Source organism: Peromyscus maniculatus, chromosome 16, assembly GCF_049852395.1.
Source record: "Peromyscus maniculatus bairdii isolate BWxNUB_F1_BW_parent chromosome 16, HU_Pman_BW_mat_3.1, whole genome shotgun sequence".
Taxonomy (NCBI): Eukaryota; Metazoa; Chordata; class Mammalia; order Rodentia; family Cricetidae; genus Peromyscus; species Peromyscus maniculatus.
Window position 1 is genome coordinate 35,065,387 of NC_134867.1, and position 18,921 is coordinate 35,084,307.

The window sequence follows — 18,921 nt, forward strand, 5'->3', positions numbered from 1 at the left end:
CCGGATGCCATTAGCAAAAGAAAAGAAGGGATGCAGGTGTTCAAAACCAGGAGGTGCCACACGAAGTCCTTGATGGCTAACAGATATGCAGGGTGAAGCCTCCTGCTCCAAATGAGCAAGGGCTTCAGGTCCAGTGCTCGAAGCTCAGCATCATTTGGTACAGGACAATTCTCTCTCTTGAAATACTTCCCCCAAAGCTTCTGTAACCTCAGTTATCTGGTCTTCTTCCTGCCTCACAGATCTCTTTTTCTCATTCTTCTTCATTGGCTTTTCTGTTTAAAAGTGGAGTGTTTTCTGCCCTGATCTTTCATCTTTTCCTTATGAACATTCTGAAATGAGTGATCCAGGCAGTCTTAATCCCCAAATTACAAAGAAATAGTAATGATGATGGTAATAGGGACGGCAGATATTCTTCTAACATTGAGTCCAAGTTAGACTCTATTATGTATGAAATGAATGAACATTTCACAGCCCTGATGAAGAAGGTAGTAATATCCTTATGGATAAATGGGTAAGCTCAGCTACTTGTTGAAGTCACATAGGATGAGAAGAGCTGGATTCAAGGACAGATGGCCCAGCTTTCATGGTTCTAAAGGGTGCTGCAGACATTGCCAGTGATACCTCTGCATTCTTTGCACCTTCCAGCCAACACTGGCTGACTCCCATCTATTGGTATCTGCATCTCTGAGCCTTAGGGCATGGATAACTACTCTGCTTGAACATGCAGCAGTCTAGGATGATGTCTTTTATAGCAAGTCTTTTTCTCTCCCGCCTGCCAGCTCCCAAATAACCACATGGAGACTTCTTATTAATAATAAAAGATTGGCTGATAGCTTAGGCTTGTTTCTAACTAGCTCTTATAACTTAAATTAACCCATATCTTTTAATCTATGTTCTTCTATGTGGCTCGGTTACCTTTACTTTGTGATGCCCATACTGTTTGCTTTGCATCTCCTGGCAAATCTCCCTTCTTATTCTTCCCAGCATCCTCTGTGCCTGGGAATCCTGCTTAGCTATTGGCGATTCAGCTTTTTATTAAACCAATCAGAGTGACACATCTTTACAGTGTACAGAAAGGTTATTCCACAACAGTCTTTGACTAATAACCTTACAAAGTCATTAGTCATGTGATGGGATCATTCTGGACATTGCACTTGGTACTTTCTCTTTGTTTGCCCTGGTTACTACCTACTTTGATAATTGACATAATTATACACGATCAAGTAGATGATTCCCTTGTTTTAATCACTTCCCCCATTCTCTACTGTTGTTTCCCATACTTTCCAAGTAATCCATTGTCACCAAATCCTTATCTCAGGGTCAGTTCCTGTGAGAACTCAAGTTAAGATGAATAAAAGTTGTGGAGGTCTCCATACTGATCTCTCCTAGTAGAGTGTCTGATGCATACACCCAAGTGTCAGATGGCCTCCTCATCTAAAGTGGTGAAAATCCAGAACTCCTTTGGATTTTCTTTGTTCACTGTCCAAAGTCCTCACTGTTTTGTAGTCACAGTGATCTCATCTGCTCACTTCTCTGGAATCTTCTCTTGCCACTCAGATCCTGTCTCTGGGCTATACATATTGGCATCAGTCAGGTTCCAAGACATTCTTTCTATATCTAATACTGAATGTTTTCTTAAAATCAAGAGAGTGTTGAACTTTGGCAAAATTTTTTTCTACAACTATTGGGATGACCATATATTTTGCCTCTTGTACAGAATGCAATGTGTTAAAATGATTGATTTGCATGTATCAAGTCATCCTTTGACTCTAAGGATGAATCACATTTACCCATGGTGTGTAAGTCTTTGAATTATTCCTGAATGTAATTTGCTGGTGTTTTGTTGAGTATTTTTGCATATATGTTCATTAATTATATTGGTTTATGTGACATCTTGGTCCTTTTTGTAAAGTTTTGGTCTAACTTTGGTATAGAGGTAATGCTGAACTCACACAAGTTTGGAAGAGTTCTGTCTTCTCAAAATGTGTTTGAAGAGTTTAAGAAGGATTGGTGCTAGTTCTTCAAGTGTTTGGTAAGAATTCACCAACGAAGCCATGAGATCCTGGGTTTTTCTTAACTGACAGTCTCCTTATTTGTTATGGGTCTATGGACACTTGCTGTTTATTCTTTGTTGAATCTTGATGGGTTGCATGTTTTCAGGGCTCTGTCTTTTCAGTTTGCTGGTATATAATTATTCCCAGTACCTTCTTATCTCTGTGGCACTGTCAGCAATACTTCATAGCCTGCTTCTCATATTATTTACTGGAATTATCTCCCCTTTTCTCTTAGTCTAGATAAGTATTTGTCAGTTTTGTTTATCTTCTTAAAAAACAGCTTTTGTTTCATTGATTTTTTTCTCTCTCTTATTTTGTTTATTTATACTTTAATTTAATTTACTTCTTTATACTTTAATTCTTTCCTTCCTTCTGCTAACTATTGGGCTAATTTGTTCTTGAGTCTTTTGATATGTAACATTAGGTTTTTTGGGGGGAGATACTCCTTTTTTAATGAAGGTATTTATGTTTATGGACTTTGTTTTGTTTACTACTTACATCATATCCAATATGTTTTGCATGTTGTGTTTTTATTTATCTTAAGCTATTTTCTTGGCTGGAGAGATGGCTTTTTTGATAATATACTTGCTTTGAAAGCATGAGGAGTTCAGATCACAACTCTTGCAATAAAAAGCTTGTAGCCATAGCACTAGAGAGGGAAGCAGAGACAGGAGGATTGCTGGGACTTGCTGGCTGCCAGCCTATGCTCCAAGTTCAGTGGGAGACTCTGTCTCAAGGGAGTGAGGTAGAGATTGAAGTAGCAGGATACCTGACATCCTCCTCTGCTCCACGGGTGTGCAGAATTACAAGAATTAGAAATATCCACATGCACATATGCATATATAACACAGACACACAGACATAGAAACACACAGATACACACATGCACACACACATGTAGGCATTTAAAAAATTTTTTTCTGGGTTTTGCTTTGACTCTTTAGTCCTTCAAGAATGTTTTATTGGGGTCTGAAGAGATGACTCAACTTGAGAGCACTTGCTGCTCTTGGAGAGGACCACTGTTTGGTTCCCAGCACCCACATTGGGTAGCTCACAATTTCCTGTAACTCCAGGTCCAGAGGATCTGACACCTCTTCTGACCTGCCTGGGCACCTTACACTCACATTCACATATATGTGAGCATGGATGTGTACACACACACACACACACACACACACACACACACACACACACACACACACACACAATGTTTTTAAAGGAATGCATTGTTTCTTATCAATCTAGTTCTTAAGTTCTCCACATACTGATTTAAAGTTTTATTTAATTGTGATCGGAAATTATATCTGGCATGATTTCAATCTTGTTAAATTTGGAAAGACTTGTTTTGTGACCCACTATGGAACCCATCTTTGGGCATGCTTGAGAAGAATGCATTCTGTTGCTGCTGCTGGAATGTTCTGTGTGCCTGGAACATCTGTTTAGTCTATAGGGACACACAAATCCACCATTTCCTTTTGAATTTTGGCTTTGATGTTCTATTCATGATTGAGTAGTAGGGAACAAAAGTCACCCTTTGCTGTTAGGCTGTTGACTTCTCTCTTCAACCCTGTCAATGCTTGATTATCAGTAGATTGTCCCCAAATTAATAACGTTCCAACTTAGGATTTTTCTACTATATGATAGTATGGAAGTTACCTAGGTAGCCATTTTATTTCATTACATCATTGACCAAATTGTGGGCGATTCAATATTTCATTATGAAGTATGCTTTGTGATAGATGATTTTGCTTAACCTAAGACTAGCATAAGTGGTTTAAGTATGTTTAAAGTAGGCTAGGCTACACTATGATGTTTGTCAGGTTGGTGACATTATATTGGCTGTCAAGTTATGATACTTTCAACTTACAGTGGGCTCATTGAAATGGAACTCATTGTAAGTCAAGGAGCATCTATATTTAGGTGCTCTATTGTGTAGTATAAATATAATTGTTTTATCTCCTATTGAACTAATCCCTGTATCATTACATAATGACTCTGTTATTGCAACAGTTTTTTTATTTTAAAACATACCATTTTCTCAGCTAAACATAACTACCTCTGCACTCTTTTAGCTATTATACATCAGGAATATCTTTTTTTTATCTATATTAGTTGGTTCAGGTAATTATAGGAAATTGCCTTAAACCGTGTAGCTTCTAAATAACACAATTTGTGCCTTAGCTCATGATGCTAAAAGGTAAAGATTGGGATTCTGGTGGGGAACCTCTTCTGTGTTGCAGACTTCCAGTTTTTTGAAGGACTCTCACATGACAGGAGGGAAGGAAGCAAACTCCCTTGGGACTCTTAGAAAGGTTGTGTTCCAAATAACGAGGACCTCATTCTCAGGAACACATCTAATCTAGATTATCCCCTAAAGATGCTGCCTCCTAATTATATTGTAGTGGACAGGATTTTAATACGTACGTCGGTGGAGGGAGGGATACAAGAGTTCAGGCTCTCCCCTCTTTCCTTCCCTTTCAACTTACATGTGATTTTAATTCTGGAAAGAGTCCGTTGTTGATGGTACATAATTGGATCTTGTCTTCAAAGTCCATTTAGCTATTTTCTGTCTTTGATCGAAGAACTTAATCCATTTTCCTTTAATTATTGATAATCAAGGACTTATTGCTGCTATTTAAATTGTTTTCTGCCTGTCTGCTAGCTTCTTTGTCTTTGGCTCTGTCTCTGTTCCTTTGCGCTTTGTTGAATTTCTGTGGTGATAAGTTTTCATTTCCTCTGTCTCTTATCTCCACTTTTTATGGGTAATTTCCTCTGGCTACTATGAGGCTTATGGAAAACACATAATAATTATGACAGCATATTTTTCAACTGACAACTTAATGGCATGCAAGACTGTACATGTTTATTGCCCCTCAACCTTTTATGTTCTCGATGTCACACCTTTCATATGCTTATGTTGTTTATCTATTCATGGAGTGCACGTATTTGGGATGTTTATCTGTTAATGGCATTTATAGTTATATTTGGGATGTTTTACTTTGTGCTAGAATAAAAAGTGATTTATATATATGATCATTCGCATTGTTATAATCCCTGCTTGTGCACAGCTACTTCCATCCGTGCCGTTCATTGTAGCTGGAGTTTTCTCACCGGGTCCCGCCGAGCCCCAGCAGTCCGACAGCCCACTTATAAAATAAACACACAGACGCTTCTATTATTTAAACTGTTTGGCCTAATGGCTCAGGCTTCTAGCTATCTAGTTCTTACATCTTAAATTAATCCATTTCCATAAATCTATACCTTGCCACGTGGCTTGTGGCTTACCGGCATCTTCACATGCTACTTGTCATGGTGGCGGCTGGCAGTGTCTCCCTCCACCTTCCTGTTCTCTCAATTCTCCTCTCTGTTAGTCCCCCCTATCCTTCCTGCCTGGCCACTGGCCAATCAGTGTTTTATTTATTGACCAATCAGAGCAACACATTTGATATACAGACCATCCCACAGCAGTTTATACTTTTCTATTCTCCGGTACTTATGGCATGTTTAGTATTCTTTCGTTTATACTCAGATAACCCCACTTAGCATGTCCTATAAGGCAGGCCCTTCAGCTTCCGTGTGTCTGAGGGAGTCACTGTCTCTTCATTATATCTGAAGGGCAGTGTTGCTCCATTTAGAATTCTTTGATGGCTGTATTTTCTGCTTTAAGTATTTTGAATATACCCTCTCAGGTATGGCCTGCCAAGCTTCTGGTGAGAATTATTAAAAGTCTTTGGGCAATCCCAGTGCATGAGAAGATATTTTGACTTTTTTCTGTTCTCAAAATTCTGTCTTTGTCTTTTAAATTTTTCATTATAATGCACCTCTTTGTTTACTTTGAGAATTCATTGGATGAACCTCCCTCCCTAGACTTGGGAAATTTTCAACCATTATTTTTTTTATATAACTTTTAACCTCTTTCTCTTTACTTTTTAAGAACCCACACACTATTTTTGCTGTTTTGCTTGGTGATGTTTTAAAAGTCCCTCAAGTATTTGTGTACTTTTTTTTCTCTTCTAAGCAACTTCTGTTAATCTGTCTTTGAATTACTGATTCTTTTTTAAAAAATATTTATTGTTTATAATAATAATTGTGTGTGTGTGTGTGTGTGTGTGTGTGTGTGTGTGTGTGTGTGTGTGTGTGCAAATGCCATGTATGTGTAGGTGCCTGCAGAGGACATCAGAGCCCCTGGAGCTGACATTACAGGTGGTTGGGAGGCAGTAGATGAGAAAGCTGGGACCCAAACTCTGGTTCTCTGGAAGAGCAGCAAGTGCTCTTAACCTCTGGGCCATCTTTCCAGCTCCAGAACTGTTGACTCTTTTTTCTTCTTGGTAAAGTATGTTACCGGATCTCTTCTATGAAAAATTTAGTTTATCTATTATAGTCTTAAGCTCTAGGATGTCTGTTTGAATTTAGCTATATTGTTCAAGTTCCAAAATTTCTGTTTGGCTCTTTGTAATAGTGTCTGTCTGTCCCTTCATTAATTCTTTGATTTGTCTCTTGCCCTGTTCTTCTTTTCTATCTCTATTCTTTCACAGCTCACTGAGTTTCCTTAAGATAAATTGTTTTAAATTGTTTGCCAGGCAAATCACAGAGCTTGGTGCGTGTGTGCGGTGGGAGGCATGTTGGATTTGAGACTTCTTTGGTCCTTTGTGTGACCTTTCCTTGATTCTGTTTTTTACATTGGTGTCTGCACCTTCTGCTCTTTATAGACTGGAATCAGCAGAGAAAGACTCACCAGCTCTTGCTGGGTAGAGATTTTGGGAGGCTCTCAGGCCAGTGTGGATATATCTTTTTTGGACTTTTTTTTTTAAAAAAACAGATTTTTTTTTTAAAGATTTATTTATTTATTATGTATACAGTGTTCTGCCTGCACACATCTCTGCAGGCCAGAAGAGGCCACCAGATCTCATTACAGATGGTTGGTTGTGAGCCACCATGTGGTTGCTGGGAATTGAACTCAGGACCTCTGGAAGAGCAGTCAGTGCTCTTAACCTCTGAGCCATCTCTCCAGCCTTTTTTGGACTTGTGAAGACCTATTTCTAATTAAAAGAGGTTAACTGTTTCTTCGTTTTTTGTTTTTAATAGAACTGCTATTTGTTTCTTCTTTTGGTGTCTGATTTGTGTGTTATGAGCTGGAGTGTTGGAGAAGTCCTTTCCCTGTGGAGAAAACCCAGGGAATTATATGCCTCCTCCCAACATCATAGAGCTGTATTGGGCTTCTTAACAAGCCTCCCATCTTTTGCTTCATTCTTATTGGCCCTTCAGGTATCAAAACCGTGTTCTGTCTACTTCATGTCAAACAAGATAGAAACTGCCTTCTCCTACAGTGCACTCAAAGACTAGGGACATGGAATATGTGCTCCACTCTCCTCTCGCTTTTGAGTGAGACATTGTGGACTTGTGCAGAATCTCTTGCTAGCGTCGGGGAGGGCAACGGAATTAGTGATGTGGAAATTCTCCCCTCACTGATCTCAGCTGTTCCATAGAGTAATCCTTCAATGCCTGCAAGGGCTCTGCTCCCGACCCAAAGATGACTATGACCACACTGGTGTTAGGCCAGTGTGCCTGTATGGAACAAGGACGAAGATGTCTTGTTCTTTATCTTGATAGCTAAAACCTCAGCTTATTTTAGAGGAAGAGTAGTTGCACGGATCCCCCACGGAATTTCAAAGTACGATTGGCAATTATTTTCAGTCACAAGATGTATTATTGAAGGTCACAGTTTAGCCATTCTTTAATTGTATCACTTAAGAGAAGATGCCAACGAGTACGTATCTGACGCCATTTATGTCACTCTGGACATTTTGTCACATTAAGGGTTCCAGGCCAGCCTGGGTCACATAGTAACTCTTGTTACTACAGATAGCTGTCCTTTGCTCAGCCATCATCAGAGAAATTTCCTTCTGCAGCAAATGGGAAAAAATATAGAGATTCACAGTTGTAGCATGAATCTTAAAAGGTTCTTATTAATAAAAAACAAACCCAGAGCCAGGTATTGGGGTGAACACTGGAAGATCAGAGAGACAGAACAAGCCACAGCTAACCTTACCTGGCCAACTTCTCAGCTGATCTTGTTTCCTCAGACTGGAAGCCTCTGAGTCCTCATATCCGAATGGCTCTCAGCTGAACTGTGCTGCTCAAAACCTAAAAGCTTAACCAGCCAAATGTTTCTAGTTTCTGATCCTCACGCCTTATATACCTTTCTGCTTTCTACCATCACTCCCTAGGATTAAAGGCTTGCTTTCTGGGATTAAAGGCGTGAGTCACCATGCTTGGTTATATCCTTGAACACATGGATTTCTGCCTCTGGAATGCTAGGATTAAAGGCATGTGCTACCACTGCCTATCCTAAGTATCTAGTGGCTTTTCTGTTCTTTGACCCCAGATAAGTTTATTAGGGTAGACAATATTTTGGGGAACACAATACCGACACACACAGTCATATAATGTACACAGAGTGAGAGATCTTGGAACACCCAATCCTAAACTGGATAGTTCCATCCAATTTCTCCCCTCAGGGCTCAGGAGACTCTGTAGAAGAGGAAGAGAGATTTTTAAGAGCCAGAGGGTGTAGATGAATTTCTAAATAGTCTTAATAAATAAGAAACACAGAGCCAAATACAGAGGTAATAGCCAAAGAGATCAGAAAGTCACGACTACCTTATCTTATCACCTCGCCGCTGCTATCGCTTCCCCAGAGAGTTTCTGTTTGCCTGACTTGTGTTTTTATTGCCTTTCTGTTCTACCTTCTCATTGGTTCTAAACCCAACCACATGACTTTCTCATCACTGCCTGTCTATATAGACCTCCAGGTCTCTATAGTTGATACTGGGATTAAAGGTGTCTGTCACCACCCTTGGCTGTGTCCTTGAACAAACAGAGACTCTGCCTGCCATATGATCGGATTAAGGGCATGTGCTACCACCACCAGACTTCTGCTTACTGGCTCGCTTTGACCTCTGATCTCCAGGCAACTTTATTTATTAACATACAAATAAAATCATATTTCAACACAAATAAAATATCACCACAAGAGCAGATGGAGGACGCCAAGGAATCAAGGCCTCCTAACCCCAAGAGGGCTGGCACATGTGTGAATTCATGCACAAGGCCCACAAGGGTCTGCACCAGATGAGGTCCTAGAGCTGAAAGAAGTGGACACAGCCCCATCCCTAACCCAGAAACTATTTCCAATTGATAGCCACTTCTCAAACGAAAGATTAGTTTTCTCCAATGGAGTCTCACTGGGGAAACAAACCACTCTTAAGGATGACCCCATACCCAGAAGTAGATGGACAACACAACACGAAAAAAGCTCAATGACACCGTTGGGGCCTCTTTGTCTCATAATGTTGTCAGGTCAAGGTGGCTTTTGTTGTGGCTGTTGTTATTTTGGTTTTCTACCTTACAGATGCCTTGTATACATATTATGGCTCCCAGTTTTGTTTTTGGGGGGGTGATTTCTGAGTGTGCAGAAGTGTGTCTCTGCATCTCTAGATGTGTTTCTTGTGCTTTTTCTCTGGCTCTTTTTCTTGTTTGTTTTGGCGTACTTCAATTATTTTTTTTGTTTCGGAGTCATCTCACTTTATTTTACTATTATTCCTTAGATGCCAGCTCTTTTTTCCCTAAGGAGAGACAGAAAAGATGTGGATCCAGATGAGAGAGGAGATGGGGAGGAACTGGGAGGAGTTGGGGCAGGGGAAACCATAATCAGAATATATTGTATAGAAAAAAATTTTTATTAAGAATTTTTCTATTCATTTTACATACCAATCACAGATCCCCTCTCCTCCCTCCTCCTGCCCCCCAGCTTTTCCCCCCCAAACCCCCCCCCCATTCCCACCTTCTCCAAGGCAAGGTCTCCCATGGGGAGTCAGCAGAGCCTAGTGCATTCTGTTGAGGCAGGTCCAAGCCCCTCCTCCCTGCACCAAGGCTGTGCAAGGTGTCCCACCATAGGCACTAGGCTCCAAAAAGCCAGCTCATGCACCAGGGACGGATCCCGATCCCACTGCCTAGGGGCTTCCTAAACAGTTCAAGCTAAACAACTGTCTTGCCTATCCAGAGAGCCTAGTCCAGTACCATGGGGGCTCCTCAGCTATTGGTCCACAGTTCATGCATTTCCACTAGTTTGGCTGGCCGTCTCTGTACATTTTCCCATCATGATCTCGATGTCCCTTGCTCATAGAATCCCTCCTTCTCTCTCATTGATTGGCCTCCTGGAGCTCAGCCTGGTGCCTGGCCATCGGTCTCTGCATCTGCTTCTATCAGTCACTGGATGAAGGATCTATGATGACAGTTAGGGTATTCACCCATTTGATCACCCGAGTAGTTCAGTTCAGACACCCTCTCAACTATTGCCAGTAGTCTATGGTGGAGTCATCCTTGTGGATTCCTGGGAACTTCCCTAGCACTCTGTTTGTCTCTATTCCCATGATGTCTTCATTTATCATGGTATCTCTTTCCTGGAAATATTTTTATTTTTAATAAAAGTAAAAAAAAAGTAGCTATCTAACTAATTTGCACATTAATGCTTCACCCATGGCCTTCAACTAAGATCCTCATATGTAACAGCACAGAAATAATCTTTGCATTTAGAAACATTTTCAAGAACTTGGCTCAATTTCCCCTCATGATTAATGTGCTTACAATTAATGCTAACTAAGGAAATAAGAGAGATTTATGCACTGGTATGCTCACTGAAGTGTTATTCAGTCATTACAAACCAGGAATAACCCTAATCTGTCTCTCACTGGCAGTGCTGTTGAATAATTATGCTTGTCTCCTTGGAAAATTGCACTATTATGAATATGATTTCAAATACTTGTTTAACAATATGGAAAAATTTTATAATGTGATATGGAAAAAAAAAGAAACATTTGTGGGACATACCATTTGCTCCTAATTTTGGGACTAATAAACAGTAGCTCTCTCCTAAAGAACTGAAAAGGGACAGATCAAACTCCTCAATATTTTTTTTCTACATAATTAAGCAAATGAATGCTATTTTTTTTAAACCTCAAAACTTAAAGATTGATATCATTCATTTTCTAGTTAGAAAAATGAGTGATTTTAGAAAACAAATTAGGTAATCTCGTGTTCAGAAATTAGTTTCCCTGGTGGCTTTTCCGTGTTTTCTACTTTTATACTTTTAGTGGGGTCTCCGATTGAATGACAACCCCCGTCTGAGGACTTTTGCTCTTGTATCTGCAGGCTTGTTTAGCTCCTCAGCTTCCCTTACCTGGGAGAAATGTAGGACTCCTCTCCATCCTCACTGGGACCCTACCCCTGCCTCAGTTGCTTTCTTAATGACAAAAGGGAGGTGGGTTACGGGGAGATAGCTCGGTGGGTAAATGTATTTGCTGCTCAAGACCGAGGCTCTGGATTCCGCTCCCAGTACCCACAGTGGAAGGGAAGACACAGCTCTCCCAACCCGTCCCTTGACTTCCACACATTCACTGTTGCATGTGCATGTCTGAGCATTCTCCAATGCAACAACAACAACAACAATAGTAATAATAATAATATGCTCAAAATAATTTTATTTTAAAAATATTTAATCTGGCCAACCAAAACATTGTGAATGCTATGAAACCAAAAGTGACGAGGACCAAGTTGAAAGTGTTATTTCTGCATACAAAAGGCTTAGGATTTATGTGGGAAGCAGAGATAATGAGATTGTCACCGTGATTCATAAATTTAATGGTGATTTTTCCAAGATTAGTCTATCGCTTTTGTTTGGAAGATGAGAAAAAAAAAAACAGTCAAGAGAGACTAGGAGATTTTTCTGCAATATCACAGGGGTAATTAGGAGGAAGAACCCAGATCTTCCACTGAAGTTTAAAAATGTAGGTTAATGTACAAAATCCTAAAGAAACCAAAGTCAGCCTCCATTAACGAATTTCATAAGAAAGGGTGAGGGGAATGACTCAATGACTATCCTCTGGCCGTGACTATTTCGGCAGGTCACCAACCTGGGTGGCCCTCCGTCACTAAGAAGACCCTCAACAATGCTACAGACTGTGATCACATCCTAGGTGACAGGCACATGCTTTTCACATGTGCAAAACATTTATGGGGGCAAACATTAATTTTGTAATTGGGCTACGAAGTAGTCAGGATCCTTTTGAGTGATAGAAACTCAAGCTATAATAAAGATAAAGAAATGGGAAGACTTTGTTGATTTGTAACTGGGAGGAGCCGTGGAAACTGCCTTTAGGAATTTGGGGTTTATATGTTGGTGTCTGAAGTCTGTGTCACTGTCAAGACCATGCTGATCGGAGTGGCCTCTGCTCTCGTCCAGCACCATGGTGTCCTCTGGACTAGGGCTGCAGCTGAGGGTCATGTCTGGGTCCACAGCCCTACTGCAGCCAGGGTCTGAGTTGATGTCTGTGGCTCCTGTTATCACCGAGGGCCGTGCGGATGACTGCGGTCTGGTCAGCCACCTGAGACCATCTCAGTGTCTATTCAGAACCATCTGTAACTCCAGTTCCAGGGGATCAGATACCATCCTCTGGCCTCAGTGGGTACCAGGCACACAAGTGGTGCACAGACAAATATGTAACGAAACAGCCATACACATAAAACAACTTTAAAAATGGTGGTTTGGGGGAGATCCATTGTCTGGGCTTTTCTGTCTTAGCTCATCTCGCACGGCTTTGTTTGTTGGCAGATGTTCCCAGGTGTTTGGAAACATGGATGCAGACACCAAAAGCTCACTGTCTACTGTTTAGGACTCACAGGAGATGTTTCCCTAGAATTCTATGGCAGAAAAAACTTGGGGGAGACTTTTATTTCCAAGCATTTTTATTTCCTAGCATTTGACTCTGGAGAACTAGCCTTTCCTAACCACGTAGATTCTTCTTTCTACAGTGTCCTCTTGACAGGAGGAGGGCCAGGGGAGTGAAGGAGCCAATCCAGTGTAGGAGATGTGCCAATGAGCTTAGTGTTAACCACGTGACAGGGCTGATAAATACAGGAGGGAGGGGGTGGCAAACCATGGAAATGCTGGCGCAGCATGCCAGAGAAGGAGACACAGACTAGGCCAATGCAAAATTCTGCTTAAAATAATAGACTAAATAAGGCCTAATTATAAAGTGGATCTCATTAAAAAAGAACTCATCCTCCACTAAACAAAGAATCATTTTTTAAAAAATGGCATTTGCTTTCAGTGGTAATTGTAGTGTCTAGACCAGTCCAACTTGCAACTATCAGGAATGAGATACTCCTTTCTGAACAAACACGTGGACTAACGTCTACAGGGCAAAGTTGCAATAGTGATAACGCTTTAGATTAGAAGCTAATCATTCACACGCAGTTAATGGAAATTTTAATTAGGCAGCACAATTTCTGCAAACAAAGAAGGAAAAAAAAATCCTGCAGATCTCAGCAACACCTGTACGTTGACAGTGAGTATTCTCGTTTTGAGCATGGTGTGTGCGCAGCTTAGTGCAACAGTGATTTCCCCTGATGTCACATCAGGCTTCGACACCGGTGCATATTAACTCCATTGATCGTTGCCATGTTCCCACAAAGCAGGCGTTATTATACTCCTCTGCATCTGCTGGATAAGAAAACCGAGGTCACATGGCTAAGGACAGGAGGACTTGAACCCTCCTGGCTCTTCTTATCTCCAGAAGTTCCAAAGTGAGAGAGAACTGAATTTGAATCCTCTCTCTACCACCTGTGTGCTACACACACACACACACACACACACACACACACACACACACACAGTCACATTTTAAACTCTTCTTCGTCAGGATGTAGAAGTGTGACAGTCATGCGCAGTGTTAGTTACTTTTCCGTGGCCGTGACACGGTTCCCGACATCAGCAACTGGTTGTGTTGACTTTGGGCCCACAGTGATGCAGAAGAACATGATACGTGAGGCGGAGGCTGTTCACCCCACGACACACGGGAAGCAGCGAGAGAAAACGAGAAGAGGGAAGATATGCAACCTCCAGTGACCTACTTCCTCTGTCTAGGTCGTGTCTCCTACTTTTTGTCACCTCCCAATGAGGCCACCATGTGAATCTATTTGCGATTAATGTATTGATAAGATCCAATCATTTTCGAAAGGTCTTATCAATTGACAGCCACACCCCCAATATGTGAGTCCCGGGGGACGTTACCTAATAAATCATAAGACACATTGCAAGCTGTCTCTCACTGTAGGTCCTCTTAAGGGCCACTCTGTCACCCTGTCTTCAAGCATCCTTAAGGTGACAGCGGTGACAAAGAGGTGCAAAGCCGTTCTCTGGTTTGGTCGAATTGAGACGTCCCCAGATATCTCAGTTATGGTGGGGCAGGGGCAGGGCGTAGCTGTACAAGGGCACCCCTTGTAGCTCTATATTCAAAGGGAAGGGATGAGAATCAACCTGCCACGTGGGGATTCCTGCTTCTTCTCCGGCTCAGCCTCTAGAAGGAAGTCCACCTACCGGCTGATCCAGCCTGTGCAGACTAGACAACAGCACCATCTCATTGTCAACGTACAGGTATTGCTGGCGCAAAGCGTGACTTGCCATCCACAGAGGCAACACAGCCCCCATTTGAGATGCTCTTTGTCTTCTCACTACTATAAGCGAAGGCGTAGTGAAACCGCCGCATTGGACCGCTCCCTGGGTAGGAGCGAAGGCTGACTGGAGAATATTAAAACTGCTCTGGCTACCAGGGGTGAGAGAATGACCAAAGGTGGGCACAGCATCACCCATGTTAGTGGGGTGTGTTTGCGGTGGGGGGAAGCAGGCAAACAGGAACAGCCTGGTAAGTCAGAGTAGCCGAGGGTGGAACGGGGTGCAGGCTAGAGGACCCGGGTGCTAGCCTGGGAACTTTGACATGGACTTATTACAGGTATGTGTTCATAGGGACTAGGTGTCCCATTTCTGGAGGTAGTCTGGTGTAGGGGCAGATAAAGGGAAGTAACAGCTCTTCCTGACAAACAGAAACTTACCTCACAAGTTTCTGAGCGATACATATTTAAGGTTTCTGTTTATCGGCTGACAGTCCTTCTGATCACCCCGTCTAAGTGCAGCCTGAGCTGAGCCCAGAGACTGTCATTTATGACACTGTCATTGGCACAGCCATTTTGGGGCTTGGGAATCCATTTAGGACTTGACAACTACCCGTTTGTGTGGATAGTTTCTCAACTCTTTTGGTGCTAGATAACTCTTGGTCATTGGAGCTGGTCTCCGCATAGTCACATCTGCAGTAGCACCCTTGACCTGAACTCATTAGATGTCAGGAGCAATGACCAAGACTTCTCCAGGCACTGTCACGTGTAACTTCAAGTGGGGTGGCTGGTGGTCCCTCCACTGTCAATCACTGATGGTCAGTGACATGGGAATGCTCTTGGTCTATGCAAATCTGTCCTGATGGAGTACTAATATGATTTATATAAGATTTAAGAAAAAAAAAAACAGGAGTGCCCTTTTGGAAAATTAATTACTTTGTTACTGCATGAGTTAACCTGTAATAAAAACAATGATCAAATTCTACCTTTTACAAAAGTATCCATTGTCATTTCTGATGGGCCCAGAACGTCACAGGCACATCCGCCCTTAGGTCACCCTCCACCTTCAAGGTTCAGTCGGTGATATAGGAGAGGTTAGCTTGGGGGTGACTTTGAACAGAGAGGCCTGGGAGACTATGAGTGGGGGCTGAGGGCAAAGTCCTGGCCTCTGGCAAAGTCTACATATGCATCATTCTCCGTGGAACTCAATCATCAGTATGATTACTGAGATAATCAAGGATTTTTTTAATTTCCCCAGTCCTTAAAAAAACTATCTCATGTTTATTTATCTCACCATGTGGTGCAAAGAATATTATTTATTATATTGTTTTATTAACACGTAAAAAATGTGCACCTGTAAAGACCGTGAAAAGATCTCATCAAATGAATCATTATATCCTTTTTTTCCCCCAGATACTTATTGTGTGTGTTATGAAAGCCTTTAAAAATCTGTTCTCAGGCTGGAGAGATGGCTCAGAGGTTAAGAGCACCGACTGCTCTTCCAGAGGTCCTGAGTTCAATTCCCAGCACCCACATGGTGGCTCACAACCATCTGAAATGAGATCTGGCACCCTCTTCTGTGTTCATAATAAATAAATAAATGAAAAAAAAAGAGTAAGAAAAAATTAAAAAAAAAATCTGTTCTCAAGGGCTGGAGAGATGGCTCAGCGGTTAACAGCACTGGCTGCTCTCCCAGAGGACTCGGGTTCATACCCCAGAGCCCAGCACCTATATTTTGGCTCACAGCCACCTGTAACTCCAGTCCCTGGGGATCTGATACCTTCTTCTGACCTCTGCAGACACTGCATGTATGCAGTGCACAGACATGCAATGTGGGTAAAAAAAAAAAAAAAAGTCCATGCACATAAAATAAAACAAATGAATCTAAAAATCTATTCCTTTTGCAGTCTTAAAGTAGAAGTGGCATTGTTATTGACGATAGCCACCGTGAAATGACTGCGATTATTCCTCCTATCCAAAGGAAATATTGTATCCTTTGACCAAAATACCGCCCCCCCTCCATTCTCCCTACTCTCACCCAGCCCCAGCAAAGACGATCATTGAGAGCAGGAGCCATGACATGGAGAAGCATGGGAAGGGTGACAGACGGACGGGAGGTGTGACAGTTCTTTGGAGGGCCTCTCTTGGCATCCTGAGAGTGCAGACAGTGCTTATTTAAAATCAAGGTCGTGTCTTTTAGGAAGGGGACGCCATGTCTGGGAATCTGTATGGTGGTATATGAAGAAGGAATTTTACTTTTTTTTTTTTTTTTAATGGCTCAGAGACCAAACTGAGAACACGGGAAAGTAATGAGCAAGGAGATGTTCCCTCAGAGGGTTCTGTACGTTCAGTTTCTAACAGACCACTTGCTCACTCAAAGCAACAAAATTACCTCCTCTTCCCTCTTCGGTTGGCTGGAGGGCTTCATTATGTCCCAATTAAAGTCTGGGAAGATGGGGTCTTTTACTCAGCAGTGCTGTTTTGATTATTTGACTGAATTTCCCCCATCAATTCCCTTGGCTGTACACATCTGTAGCCTTCTTATTTTTCTGGAAATCAATGTGCTCAGCTCAATTAGTTTTTTCTTTCTTTCTTTCTTTTTTTTTTTTAAAGAGAGAACGGAAACAAACAGCTGGATTTCTTGAAGACCGTTCTTTCTCATTTCTACTTGAAATAAAGTTTCCTGCAGGGGGATTCTGAGGACATGGCTCAGAAATTGTCAACCGACAATCTCTATGCCCCTCTTCACGCCCCTGCTCAGCACCTCTTGGTTTCTTTTCATCACATACCCCCTCCTTGGGCCGTAGCCTGGATCTCATTTCCCACATAGAAGGAGAATGACAGCATGCTGTGAAAATGTCTGTTGGCCGTGAAAAGGCAGTGTTTGTCCCTGTTTCTCAGCTATTGCTCAGGTTAATCATTTTCTCAGTGGGAACAATGCTGCCCAGATAACCAAAGGAGTTTTTTTGTTGTTGTTGTTTGTTTGTTTTATTTATTTATTTTTCCTGAAGCTATTTCTGGTGTGACCATGGCTGCATCTACGGATACCACCCAACACAGGGAGATGAACAAGGTGGTGATTAGACTTCTCAGCTCATTCAACAAATATGCCTAATGAATATAGATGAGGGTATTCATTACATTAAGTCAAAACAGACCTGATCCCCGCCCCCACTGAACTCAGTGGTTTTTTGTTGTTTGTTTGTTTGGTTGGTTTTTGGTTTTTTGAAACAGGGTTTCTCTGTGCAGTTTTGATGCCTGTCCTGGATGTCACTCTGTAGCCTAGGCTGGCCTCAAACTCACAGAGATCCACCCAGCGCTGGGATTAAAGGCGTGTGCCACCACCGCCTGGCTTGGACTCAACGATCTTAATCAGAAAAATTACTCCAATGGCATTTGGAACACAGGACCAAAAAGAGGGGTGCAAGGAACTCTGGGAACCCTTTTGTCAGAGACGTGGACCTGTCAAGAGTTTAGGGAAAGCCCCTGAAGAGAGTGAGGACTGAGCTGGGAACTGTGGAGTTGGGGAAGGGGAGGAAACACAGGGACATACTTAGTTGAGTTAATGCTTCCCTCTTATAGGGATTCCATGCCACCTTTGGAGAACAAGGTAAATGTAGCCGGGGAAAGAGACCCCGAGAAGATGTGATTGGAAGCAAGACCATGCAGTTCAATGCCTAGTGTCAGTCTTTGTCCTAAAGCAATGCGCGTATTTCAGCAGTGGGTTTGAGCAAGCATCTAGCAGAGCCGAATTTACCTTACACCATGTAAGTGATTTTTTTTTTAAAAAAGCTCTATTTATTTTAAAATTAGGTTATAGACAGTTTTGGCTCAGACTCTAGAGCATAAGTTAAAATAAATTGCACAGCATTAGCCAACATGAATGTCTTTAGGAAAGGAAGTTATGTTGATATAAGTCATTTTACAGAGCAAACAAGCAAAACAACCAAGGTCATGTCGCTGGATCAGAAGGAGCCAAGGCTGGACACGATGTGCACTAGAGGGGGTCCAGGGACTCGGATGAAGTTTGCAGAACTCTAGAGGGTAGGACTGGTCTAGAAAACCGAGTACTGAGGCTCTCTGTGAGCTGGAACAAGATCCAAGGCCTAGATGGAGAGGGACTGCCCCATGTAAAAGGACCAAAGGGCAAAGACAAAGAGCCTGCCCCTGGGGCCATAGCAGCCTGGAGATTGTGCTTTATGATGTTGGGAGTATGCTTCTCACATTATATTATTTTTCTAGATCATATTAATCAGTATACCAATACAATTCGAACATGCCTGTCCTCACAAAGCAATACTCCACTGGATACATACAGGTGTTTTGTTTGTTTGTTTTTGTTTTTGCAAAGTTTATACTT